The sequence below is a fragment of the Teleopsis dalmanni genome, chromosome 1 (assembly GCF_002237135.1).
Source record: "Teleopsis dalmanni isolate 2A chromosome 1, ASM223713v2, whole genome shotgun sequence".
Taxonomy (NCBI): Eukaryota; Metazoa; Arthropoda; class Insecta; order Diptera; family Diopsidae; genus Teleopsis; species Teleopsis dalmanni.
This window is the reverse complement of record NC_051846.1, coordinates 222,016,514-222,028,317: the sequence shown is the minus strand read 5'-3', so window position 1 is coordinate 222,028,317 and position 11,804 is coordinate 222,016,514.

The window sequence follows — 11,804 nt, the reverse complement described above, 5'->3', positions numbered from 1 at the left end:
ACATTTGTTAATGTATTTTAAGTTAATGTATTTTTGCGGTATATCAAGTTTTTTTAGATAGTAATTAATGTATTTTCTGTTGAGCTGATCGAAGGCTTCTTAAAAGTCTATAAATAAACTATGTATGTTAATGTTGAACTCATAAGACTTCTCGAAAATCTGTTAAATAACGAAGCATTGGTCTGTTGTTGAGCGACCGATTCGAAAACCAAAACAGTATTTCTTCTGCGTACATGTTTAGTTTTTCATACAATATGTTCGAAAACTTTTTATAGATAGGAACTATTCAGCTTTTATATTCAGGCATTTCTTCAGGCATTTTGTCTGTTCTCCAGTGTTGAAATATTAAATCATGTATCTGCTTGTGACGCTTTTTTTCGGCATATTTTATCAGTTCAGCGTTTATAGAACTTTCTCCACACGATATCAAGTTTTTTAACTTCTCTACTTGTGTCGTGTCCTAAAATATGAGTTCCTCTAGCATATTTTCTACTGTCCATACAGTATCACTAGGTGCTTCGACTTCATTCCTATTCAGCAAATTGCTGAAATAAATGCTATATTCACTGATCCTTCAGACTTGAGTCTGATGTGTACACTAGATTAGGTAAGATTATACCGCCGATCGCTAGGAGATCCAGATCCAGGTCTAGGTCTTAGAGTCTTTCGCTAAACCTAAAATACTGTTTAATGTCAGGTCTTGTAATTGATCAAGATCCTCAAGCAAGGGGGCTCTTAAAGTGTTAAATCGTCTTCGTACATGAGCTGGGCAAAAACATAGTAGATGAGAGGCACTCTCATTGTCTTCCCCACAACTGGGAGAGGATTAATTGAAAGGGAGATTGAGTCTTCTAGCTTGGTTCCTAGTTTACAGTGACCTCTAAGTAAACCCACGATAAGACTGATATCTCTACGGGGCATTTCAATGAGAATTTTGGATTTCTTTGTATCAGAACGTAACCAGATTGCAGAACGTACCCAGATTGCATTAAAAATTTTAGCACAGAAAGACCTCAGTAACAATTTGCAATGTGTATACTAATTTTATAATGCACAATGTGAATCAAGAGGCTAAGAAAGCTTGTGTCAACTAGTGATGGCCACAAGAATCCACATATCTCCAGCAGACACTGACCCAAATAACGAAAGTTATTTACCTTAAATATATCATTAATTTGCTTTGGCTATGTGCCAGTATTTTGATGAATTTCTATTATTATTTTAATTATTAAACCTTTTAAAATTTCTTGACTCGCGTCCTAGAACTTCAGATCTATTATCTTTCTTACTCAAGAGATCTAGAAAAATTAATTGATTTCTACACAACATATATTTCTTACGTGCATAGTGGAAATTTAGATCAGCCAACACCGCTTTTATGTAGAGAAATGGCTTGTTAGCCTCAATAATATCTACCTAGAATCAGTTTTAAATTCCACAACGTTGAAGTGGAAATAATCATTCAAGTTAAAATATTACTTAGTAACATATAATATATATAGTAGCATGTAACTAATAACGCGGTCACTAAGGCTATTGTCCAAATTACTCAGCAATGCAAAATTCTATCTGCTTGAATTGGAAAGAAACGATAGCTTCCTATTCCTCTGCGAAATCTATGGGCCAGAAATGGGATGATGAGTTTTTTTGTGAGAAGCTCTAATTTTACACAGATGACTCCAGACTTGAAAACAAATTATGACGAGATATATTTCTGGAGGATATTAACCTAAAATTATCGTTCCGACTAGCTGAAATATTTTTTATACAAAAACCGTTACTATTCACCTGAAAATTAAATTTCTTTTAGTCTTAGGCAAATTATACAAATGACATGACCCTCCAACAATACAAAGAACCAACGGATTGGACTCGCTGCTCTACACAGTTTTCCCTCTAACACATTTTCCATACTTTCCAATAGGTAAGCACACCAATCGCGCAGGGGTCCTTTCAGTGATTTTTGTTGAAATTGTGGCTCAAAGAAGAAAGAGGAAAATATTACTCACCTGAGTGCAATGTCTGTCACTCAGAACCCACACATTAAGTAAATATTTTCGTAAGATTGTTGATTTCACAATCAAAATCGAGCGGGCAGAAATTAACACATTATTCGAAACAAGTTTCCGGCGTTTTTTATCTTATTTCTGAAACATTTTGTGACACCTTACAACCCATATTAATTCCTAACTGGTGACTAACCTACACACTTATATTTAATGCAATAAAGGATATATTCTTAGTGATTTCAGCATATGTATGTATTTATATTTGTCACGATGAACTTATAATGGAATATGTAATATGGCTTTCTAAAAGCAAATTGTTCTTATCCTCTTCCAATGTAATGAAGAAAATGTCAACGATTAATGTTTGACTACTTTTACCGCTTCGTATTGCAAATATCAGTAACACATTTTCGTCTTTATTCTTTTGAAAATCAAGAATTTTGTTATGCTACAATATAGAAACATATGCTCGTCAATAGTTACTTATTCAAGTGGATCGCTGTTTTCATGCAAAATAAGTGGGGCACTAGCCAAGAACCATGTGTAATACCGAAATTTTTTCTCTTATAATTAATATATACACAACTAAAAGTCCTTTAATGGGTTTTTTGACACATAACCTTCATCAGCTACATGAAAGCTCAGATTTGAGACAGTGTGAATATGCTGTAAGAATGAATCAAAAAAAAATTAGGCCGAAAATATCAAATGCAACAATACAATATAAATTTCCCAAAAGGGAAATGGTCGAAATTCGACGCATGAAAGAAAATATAAATAAACAAAAAAGTCAACAAGCAAAACAAACAAGAAGTAAGTGTCCAAACGAGCTAAAGCTGCCCGAATATTACACTCCCTTCACCCGCTCATCAGCAGCAAAAAGCTCAACATAAAGAATAGAGTTAGCATATTTAAGCAGATTATTAAACCAGGACTAGTCTATGGCAGTATTGCGTTTTGCCAAGCGCCAAACTCAACTTTAAAAGTTCTTCAAAGAAAACTGGTTAACGCCCCATGGTACGTAAGAGAAGCGGATATCCACAGAGATCTGAGAGTCGATTCAGTCGAAAAATACATTAAAGATCGTGCTCTGAAACTGTTCAATATAATTAACAGTCTCAATAATCCAACACTCAGTATCCTATAAATACAGCGAAATTTGATAAACACAGGCAGATACAAAGACATCAGATCCATCATATTATAAAGCCCCGTATTCAGTTAATCTTAGTTTGACTTAAAACTGTCCACAGATAAAATAGAGTAAAGATGCTGGGCAGTTGCATAGAACATGTTCTGTGTTTCCTTCTCCTCATGACAGAGTCGACAGGAGTCATTTTCTACCACACCTATAATCTTCATGTGATAATTAAGTCTACAATATCCTGTAAGAAGTTCCGTGTAGATTTTAATATCGTTTCTGCTAAGGCCAAGGATAGCATCAACTTTGATGTGATCAGGATCAATAAATCTTTTTGACTGTCGCATGCCTGTTTTGGCTCTCCAGTGTTGAAGTAGAAGTTGTTTCTCCCGTTCACGTAATAAGCTATTTGTGAAGCTATTTGTTACCCCGCAGAAGGGCTCTGGACCAATGAAAGGAGTACATGAAAGAAGTACATGCAGGGAATACATATTGTAATACAATATTTCCTTGTACATCACCTTTTTTCGATGTGGAAAATCGTAAAAATGTATACGCTGTTTACTACTACATATTTTTTGTAGTTTTAAGCAATCCTTTCAGTAAGGTGAAATGTTTTTTGTATATGAAAGTTAAGAAATTCTTAACTAGTTGATAACAACATTGTAAAGAATAAGGATCAATTTCATCGCATGAAGTCCGAAGTTTTAGAAGAAATATAAAATATATAAGCATTTTCCACACCATCTAAGGGGTATGCTTGCTGGCGCGTTACCGAGTTTTAGGTGTTCGGTTCCCCAATAGGCCTATCCACCAAAATATTTTATTTAACAAATATACAATATTACTATTCTAAAAATATTTAATATGAAACTAAAAATAATAAGGAACTATTAAATTTAATATAAATTATAAATAAACTTAATAAATCATAAAATTAAAAAATGAAATGTTTTATTATGTTCAAGCAATTGTGATTCTACAATACACATGTGTGTATTTGTTTAAACGTAACTAATATATGTATATATTTATATAATAACAACATATCTATATCTATATACATATCTATATCTATATATAATAACAATACTCAACCGAAGTATAATTAAAAGTATTAATTTTGCTTCAGGATTTTTCCATTTTCATAATTATTATATTATGGAAAAAACAATATTCTAATCACTTTATAATACTAATTTTAAAGTGCTAAATTATATATAACATGGACAATTTAATTGGTTGTTTATTATATACACTAATTAGGCACACATCTAAAGTTTCTAATGTGTTAATACATATATGTTTTTATTTTTGTCTACAGCAATAAATTATTTATTATTACCAATAATAATTGGTATATTTTTCTGAAATAATTACCTTTTTTAAAGTTTTTGTAAATGAAAACAAATTCCGCCTTATTTTTCTTTCAGTAATGTGGTATTTCTGCACTTAATTGCAACTTTGGCGCATTTTCTCGTAACGGATTTTTAATGTCAAAAAACCAAAACGGACAACGAAATTTCTCAGAAAGTGCTCTTATTTTAGCAAATATCGTGGTGAGTAGGGACCGTGTGGGCAAAATTAACTAGACCGGGTGGGGAAAATATTTACACGCCATTATGTAGCATTAATGCCTTTTGTTTTTGTACTGCATGATATTTTCACCTCATTACGCAAAATTTTGAATATTATTTGAGTAATCCAGAAAAATTTATACACAATATTTCGAGTAATTCTCAGTTTCTTTACTTTATCTTCCTTGCTTTCTACATTAGAGTGTAGAATCTGCAATGTAGAATGCAGTGATCCTTCTTTTCTTTAGTTCTTCTCTTCGTAACTCAGTTTTAGACATTTATTTTCTTTAAAAGAAGCTAATTTGAAGAAAAGTGCTACAAACAATTATTAAAGAAGTTTATATATTTTAAAAATTATTTTGTGAATAAAAATATTAAAATGCAACATTTTAAAGAATTAAACTAAAAATAATTTTAGTTTTAAGAATTAAAATAAGAAATTATGTTTAATTCTAAGAAATATGAAATCTTTATATAATGAAATAAATAACATCATCATCTCAATTCCTTCAGTTTCGATTACTATATTGCAATCTTTACTACAGAGGCTCTGGCTATAAAACTTGCTACTGACCACGCAACATGCAACAAAGGCAAATTTCTGTACCGACAGTAAATCTACAATTGAAGCTGTAAAAAATATCAATAATAACACCGAACTTATTTATGCTATCAGAAACAACTGCATACGTTTTTCAAACGAAATTAAAATCATGTGGGTTCCTGGGTAGGCAGGAGTTAAAGGAAACGAATTAGCAGATCAAGCTGCCTCTGCCGCCATTCGCTCTCACTTGTTCTTATTCAAGACATCATAAGGAAAAGACGTTTTAAAATTTATAAACAAATATATGGAAGACGAATGGGCTATGGAATGGTCAGTGTACAACCATCGCTACAAATCGATCAATACCAGTGGTTGAAAAGCTATATATTCACTATCAATTCACTTGTCAACAAAGTAAGATTTTTATCCGATTGCGAATGGGACATTCAAAGCTTTTTCATGAACATCTGTTGAGTGGCGATCAGCCATCAAACTGTCCATTCTGTAATAACACACCATCCATAGATCAGATACTTAACGATTGCCCTTTTTTTAATTCTATTCGTAGTAATATCTTTCCTAATATCTTTCCTACCAGCCTATTAAAAACAATTACTGTTGAAAATATAGTTTTGATGTATAAATATATTAAAGCCTGTGCCCTAGTAAATAAAATTTAATTTATAAGTCCGAGCAGCTAGCGCTGGTTTTTCTTACCTTAGTTATAAGATTTTATATTTTGTAATTAATTATAATAAATAAATAAATATTTTACAATCTGTACTTGCTCCGCTGTTGTTCTGAACGCTGTTGAAAATAAATCAAAATAAACTTCATACTTGGTGTGCAGATATGGAGCATCGTCTATATCATGCTTAATGGACCGAATAGTGACTGCTATACATTGTGACCGAAAAGTTTCCGGAAAATTTTAAATAAAACGCAAAATTCTTAATCTTCATCAATATTTATTTTATCTCCTTCAAAAATATGCTCCATTAGAAGCGAATACACAATGCCAACTTTCTTCCAATCATCAAAAACTATTTTTATTAGGCGCTTTCCGGTATGGCTTTGAGTTCCCTCTGCGAATTCTGTTTTACGTCTTCTATGGATTCAAAACGCGTTCCTCTGAGTGGTAATTTGAGGTTGGGAAACAGGAAAAAGTCACACGGTGCAAGATCAGGTGAATACGGTGGCTGTTCGATGGTATTTATTGAATGTTTGGCCTTAAAATCGTTGATAATGTTGAACAAATTGAGGTGAATCGGAACAAGCCGGGCGTTGACACGTCGCATACACAAATTGTCCACCAAAATCAAACGAGCCATCTCACGACCGATGCCTAGCTCTCGTGCTATCTCTCTAACACTCACATGAGGATTTTTGAACACGATTTCCTTTGCCTTTTCAATGTTTTCGTCGGTGGTAGAGGTCGAAGGTCGTCCAGAACGCGGCATGTCTTCGACGGTCGTACGACAGTCCTGAAAGGCTTTGTACCACTCATAAACTTGAGTTTTCGATAAAACTGATTCCCCATAAGCCTTTTGTAGCATTCGCAACGATTCTGCACACGAAATTTCGTTCGAAAAACAAAATTTGATGCAAACTCTTTGTTCAATATTTTTTTCCATTGTTTTTTTCGCAACGCACTACTGAGGTGAACTGGTTTCAACAGCTGCCGTAAACGAACTGTCTGAACCCAGATCGCGCTCAATTTTTGCTATAATTAAGGACCAGTGCTGGCCAAACTCACATAACCTTAAAATATCGAAAAATATACAGCGCGCGAATTTTAAATGAGAATTTCCGAAAGCTTTTCGGTCACAATGTAGATAGTAATTTTGCAGTTAATGCCGAAATTGTTAATACCTGAGATGGCTTCTTGACATAGCTACTCGACTAAATAAATCAATTTTGGAAATCAATGCACAGTTGGTACTAGACAGTAAAATAAATTTCTTTACGTTGAGAATAATTGAATTGGAAGAAAAATATAGGGCAATTTATATCAAAAGCATTATCGAAAAAGTCTTCGAAAAATATAAAATTGATATCCAACAAATCTATTCGATTACTACAGATAATGGAGCGAATATGATTTCTTTCGTAAATACATTAGCAATAGAAATAGAAGAATATTTTGTTATTGAAGCTGAAAGTGAATCGCTTAGATGATGATCATTTATATGATAGCATGATTTTCGAAAATAACTTTGCTATTAATATTGACACGGAACTGAACCGAAAACCGATAAAAGCCTATATTTTTGCCGGAATGAAAACTGGAACCGAACCGATATATTTTTTTGCTCTTGAACCGCAACGAAAACCGGAACGGAAAAAATTTCGGTTCGATGCCTTGTTTTAAACACCCAGCAAAGAATACAAACATTTTTACTTATCTGTATGAAAGCAATCGCTGAAGTGTCAACAGCAACTGCTCTGCATGATATTATGAGTAAAAATGAGTTTTTATATTTAATTTATAATTTCAATTTATATATTTATTTTCATACATATATTATATTTTATTTAATATCTTAAATCTTAATGAGATATTTTAGTAGTTAAGAAATTTTACCTACATAGACAATACATATAATATTTAAAATAACAGATATAATTCATTCAAATTTGCAAAGCATCGTCTGCTAACGGTAAATCATCCGGGAATTTCAACGTTGTTTATGCTTCCATTGCTTAAAAATAAACGAAATTTTGCATGCCGACAAAATCCGATTGTATACGAAAAAACACGAGTTTGTTTAAGGAAATATCAAAAATGTTTGATTTTTTTTTGATTTCTTGAAAACAACAGTGTGATTGAGGAAATATCAAAATCTTTTGATTTTCATCAACCCTTTTTTTAAAATTTCAAATGTTACTATATGTTACAAAAACAAATTTCGCGTTTCACAAAAAAGTGTGGGAAAAAAGTGTATATACTCTAGATAAGATTCTAGACTCTAGAATACACCAGATTCTAGAGATTATTTGGTTTAAGTAGACTAGGTGCAATATCAAAAAAAAAAAAACAAAATGTGTATATACGTGCTTAAAGTGATGGAAGCAAAAACATCGTTTGAATACATGTACGATTTTATTTTCTAATGTAATTGATGTTTTTGTTTTTTCGCGTGTTTAAAAAATTGTCAATTAGTTTGATGTGCAATAGCAAGCAACGACAACGTTTGTTGACAACAATCGTTGATGTGTAATAGGCTTTTTACAATTAATACATAAGGTTATTAGGCATGGAACCACGTGAAGGCGGAATACGTACCATCTAACAGAATATGGAATGTGGAATAAATAAATATAAAATACACTATATGCCAATAATGCATAACTGTCACACGTACGCTATAATGTATTGCTAAATACTGTAGCTGCATCAATATTGAAATCCTAAAATCAACAAGAATAATCTGAGACATCACATAAACAAAATAATTGCTTAGATAAGATGAATATTATTGAAGTCTTTTAAAACAGATAAAATCGACTTTTTGGAGAATTTTTCTACGTTTTATTAGTTATTCATACCTATTAGGGAATATAAATTTGTATCAATTTAGATAGTTTGCTGGACTCTCAAGAACACTGGTCGGAGTTCGTATTTTTGGCCTTATCTATTATTGATTTCTTTATGACATTTATCTACAGCGGTTTAAAAAAGTATTCGTCATTAACTAAATTTTTATAAAATGCTGTAATAACAACAAAACGAAACAAAAAAATTAAAAAAAATAATGCAGTTTTCAATGCTTGTATCCTGTTTATTTGTTGTAATTGTGTTTGGTATTTGTCGTTTGTGCAACAGACTGCAATTTTAGTAACAATAACTAAAATTCAATATTTTGTTAAACGGTCTGTACGTTTTAGTACCTCGTTTTTACGCTTTGGCATTGATTGGACTAATTTTGCTATCATAGCTGGATCTATATTAGCCCATTTGTCCATTAGAAGCTATTGCATCAGTTGCTTTGCATCAGTTAAGTCTGGACTTTGCGGAGGTGTTTTTATCACTTTTCGGCAGTTATATAATAACCAAAACTTAGTGTTTAACGAAGAGTGCTCTGTATCATTATCCCGATAGAACTGAAAATCATTCCCAATGCCCATTTTTTCTCCATTTTGCCTAAAGTTTTTCTTTAATATATCGATATATAACTTATGATCCATTATTCCACGTATTACTTCGATATTTCACACACCAGATGTCGCCATACATTCCAAATCATAACACCGCCACCACCATGTTTAACAGTAGTAACTGTATTGCGTTCTTACAGCTCCGTATTTTGCTTTCTATACACAATTACCTTGCCATCGCATCCAATTAGATTAAATTTACTCGCATCAGCAAAAATTACATTATACCAAAACAATTCTGGCTCTTTTACATAAGTTTTTGCAAATTGTAGCCTTTTGCTTCTATTGATTTTATTTACACATGGTTTCTTTCGTCAAGTTCTTTCTCTATGATCGTTAATTTTGAGCAAATTTGGAATAGTTGTGACTTCTTTACCAAAATATTCCTGAACATTATTACACGAAATTGTGGCATTTGCTTTGAATTTTTTTTGAACTTGGCGTACTAACCACCACTCATCCGCTTTGGAAAGCGCTTTAGGTCGGCCTGATGTTTGATTGTTTTCATCCGATTTTGTTTCTTTTAATTTTTTATAATACAATGAATCTTAATCTTAGTCTATTTACTATTTCACCAATTTTTTTTTTTACTTGATCCATTTATATATTGTTTAATTATAAGTAATTATAAGTTTAACTTCATCAGAAACTTCTCTTCCTTTACCACCCATTTTGGAAATATTAGGATAGTGCTGCAAAAAACACTTTATAATAAGGAGCCAAACACTGCTTTCTTCATAGAAAATAAAAAAAATGGGTTTTCCACGTTTTTGCGTATCAAAATTGCAGCTTAATGCATAAATGACGAATACTTTTTTGCTCTACTTTTGGTGTTTCGCAAAATAATTGATTTTTTTGTTATCTTAATTTTAAATTTTTGGAGTAAACACAATTACAACAAATAAACAGAATACAAACGTTGAAAACTGCATAATTTTTTTTTAATTTTTTTGTTTCGTTTTATTGTTATTACAGCATTTTTTAAAAATTCAGTTAATGACGAATACTTTTTTTGACCGCTGTACATTTTATGCTTAGTGTATGACACTATTATGTTAAATGTTATAGTATATGAATTATATTAATTAATTTGTTTGTATTAATTTGTTTGTAATAATTTGTTAGTATTATTTTGTATAGTAAAAATTTTGTTTGAAATATAGTTTATTGTAAAACACGTCACACGCTTTTGTTCGCACGTGAAAACAGAAGCGTCAAATTTCGTCTGCAAGAAGATGCACACTTGCAGTTTGTAACAAGTTCATTGCTTGGCACCCATAATTATTAGTTAATTTAGTTGTTGTAAATTAATTATTGAATTGAATTTTTGGCAATTCAATTGATGCGAAGCCACATTCAGCATTGATTCTATTTTCTGATTCATTAGATTGATAGATTTGGTTCAAGTACCCAATTTACATCACATAAGCGCCTAATCACTGGATTTAAGTGTTCAGTGTTTAGGATTCTGAATACAATCATCGAAATCACTGGATTCAAGTATTCAGTGGTTTTTTAAGTTGGTAGAATCAACATAGTAGTGGATTGAAGTGTTCAGTACTTGCGAACAGTTGAGTCCAACATTTGATCATATATTTGATCAAACACCTACTTTTGATTCATAAATACACAAAAGGGTACATTAATTAATTAAATTAAATAATAAATAATATAGTTAGTCCGGGCTGAAATTCCTGCTACTGCTCGATTTGGTTTTTTTTTCCAGGAGTAAGTAATTAATTAGTTTGAACAAGAAAATAAAATATGTTCGACAGTAAAAATGTTTTCAATAATGCTCAAATGGACGTCTGATAAATCACGCACTTCAACATTATCTGGACAAGCTCTGCCTAAAGCCAACGATCTTTCGGTTTTGAGATACTCTGTCAGTAGATTTTATTTTTGAATTGCAAGGATTCATGTATAAATAAGTTTCCACCAGAATAGTACACACAAAAAGGAGATTAAAGTTGCAATACTAAATAAAAAATAACACAATTCGATTAAATAGTATTCCACTGGCACTCTCAACAAACAAATGTTTCTTAAATAATTCTCTGCAATTCTGGCAGAGGTCGTCAAAAGTCTTACGTAAGATCTTGGAAAGATCGACTGTAAGACCGCTTGTAAAATTTTAGTTATTTTGTCACAAAAGTCTTCTAAAGAAAGTTTTATCATTTGCAATTCGCTGTAGAAATCAAAAACTGCTGCTAATCGAATTGAATTGAATTATTATTATTTATACATAAATAATTATTTACTGAATTTCACTAATGCCATGAAAGAAATAATAGCAGCTATTGCTGCATTAAAACAGCAGTGACAAAAAAAATTAATTAGTTTATGTATATATATATAGCTTATATGTATAATAT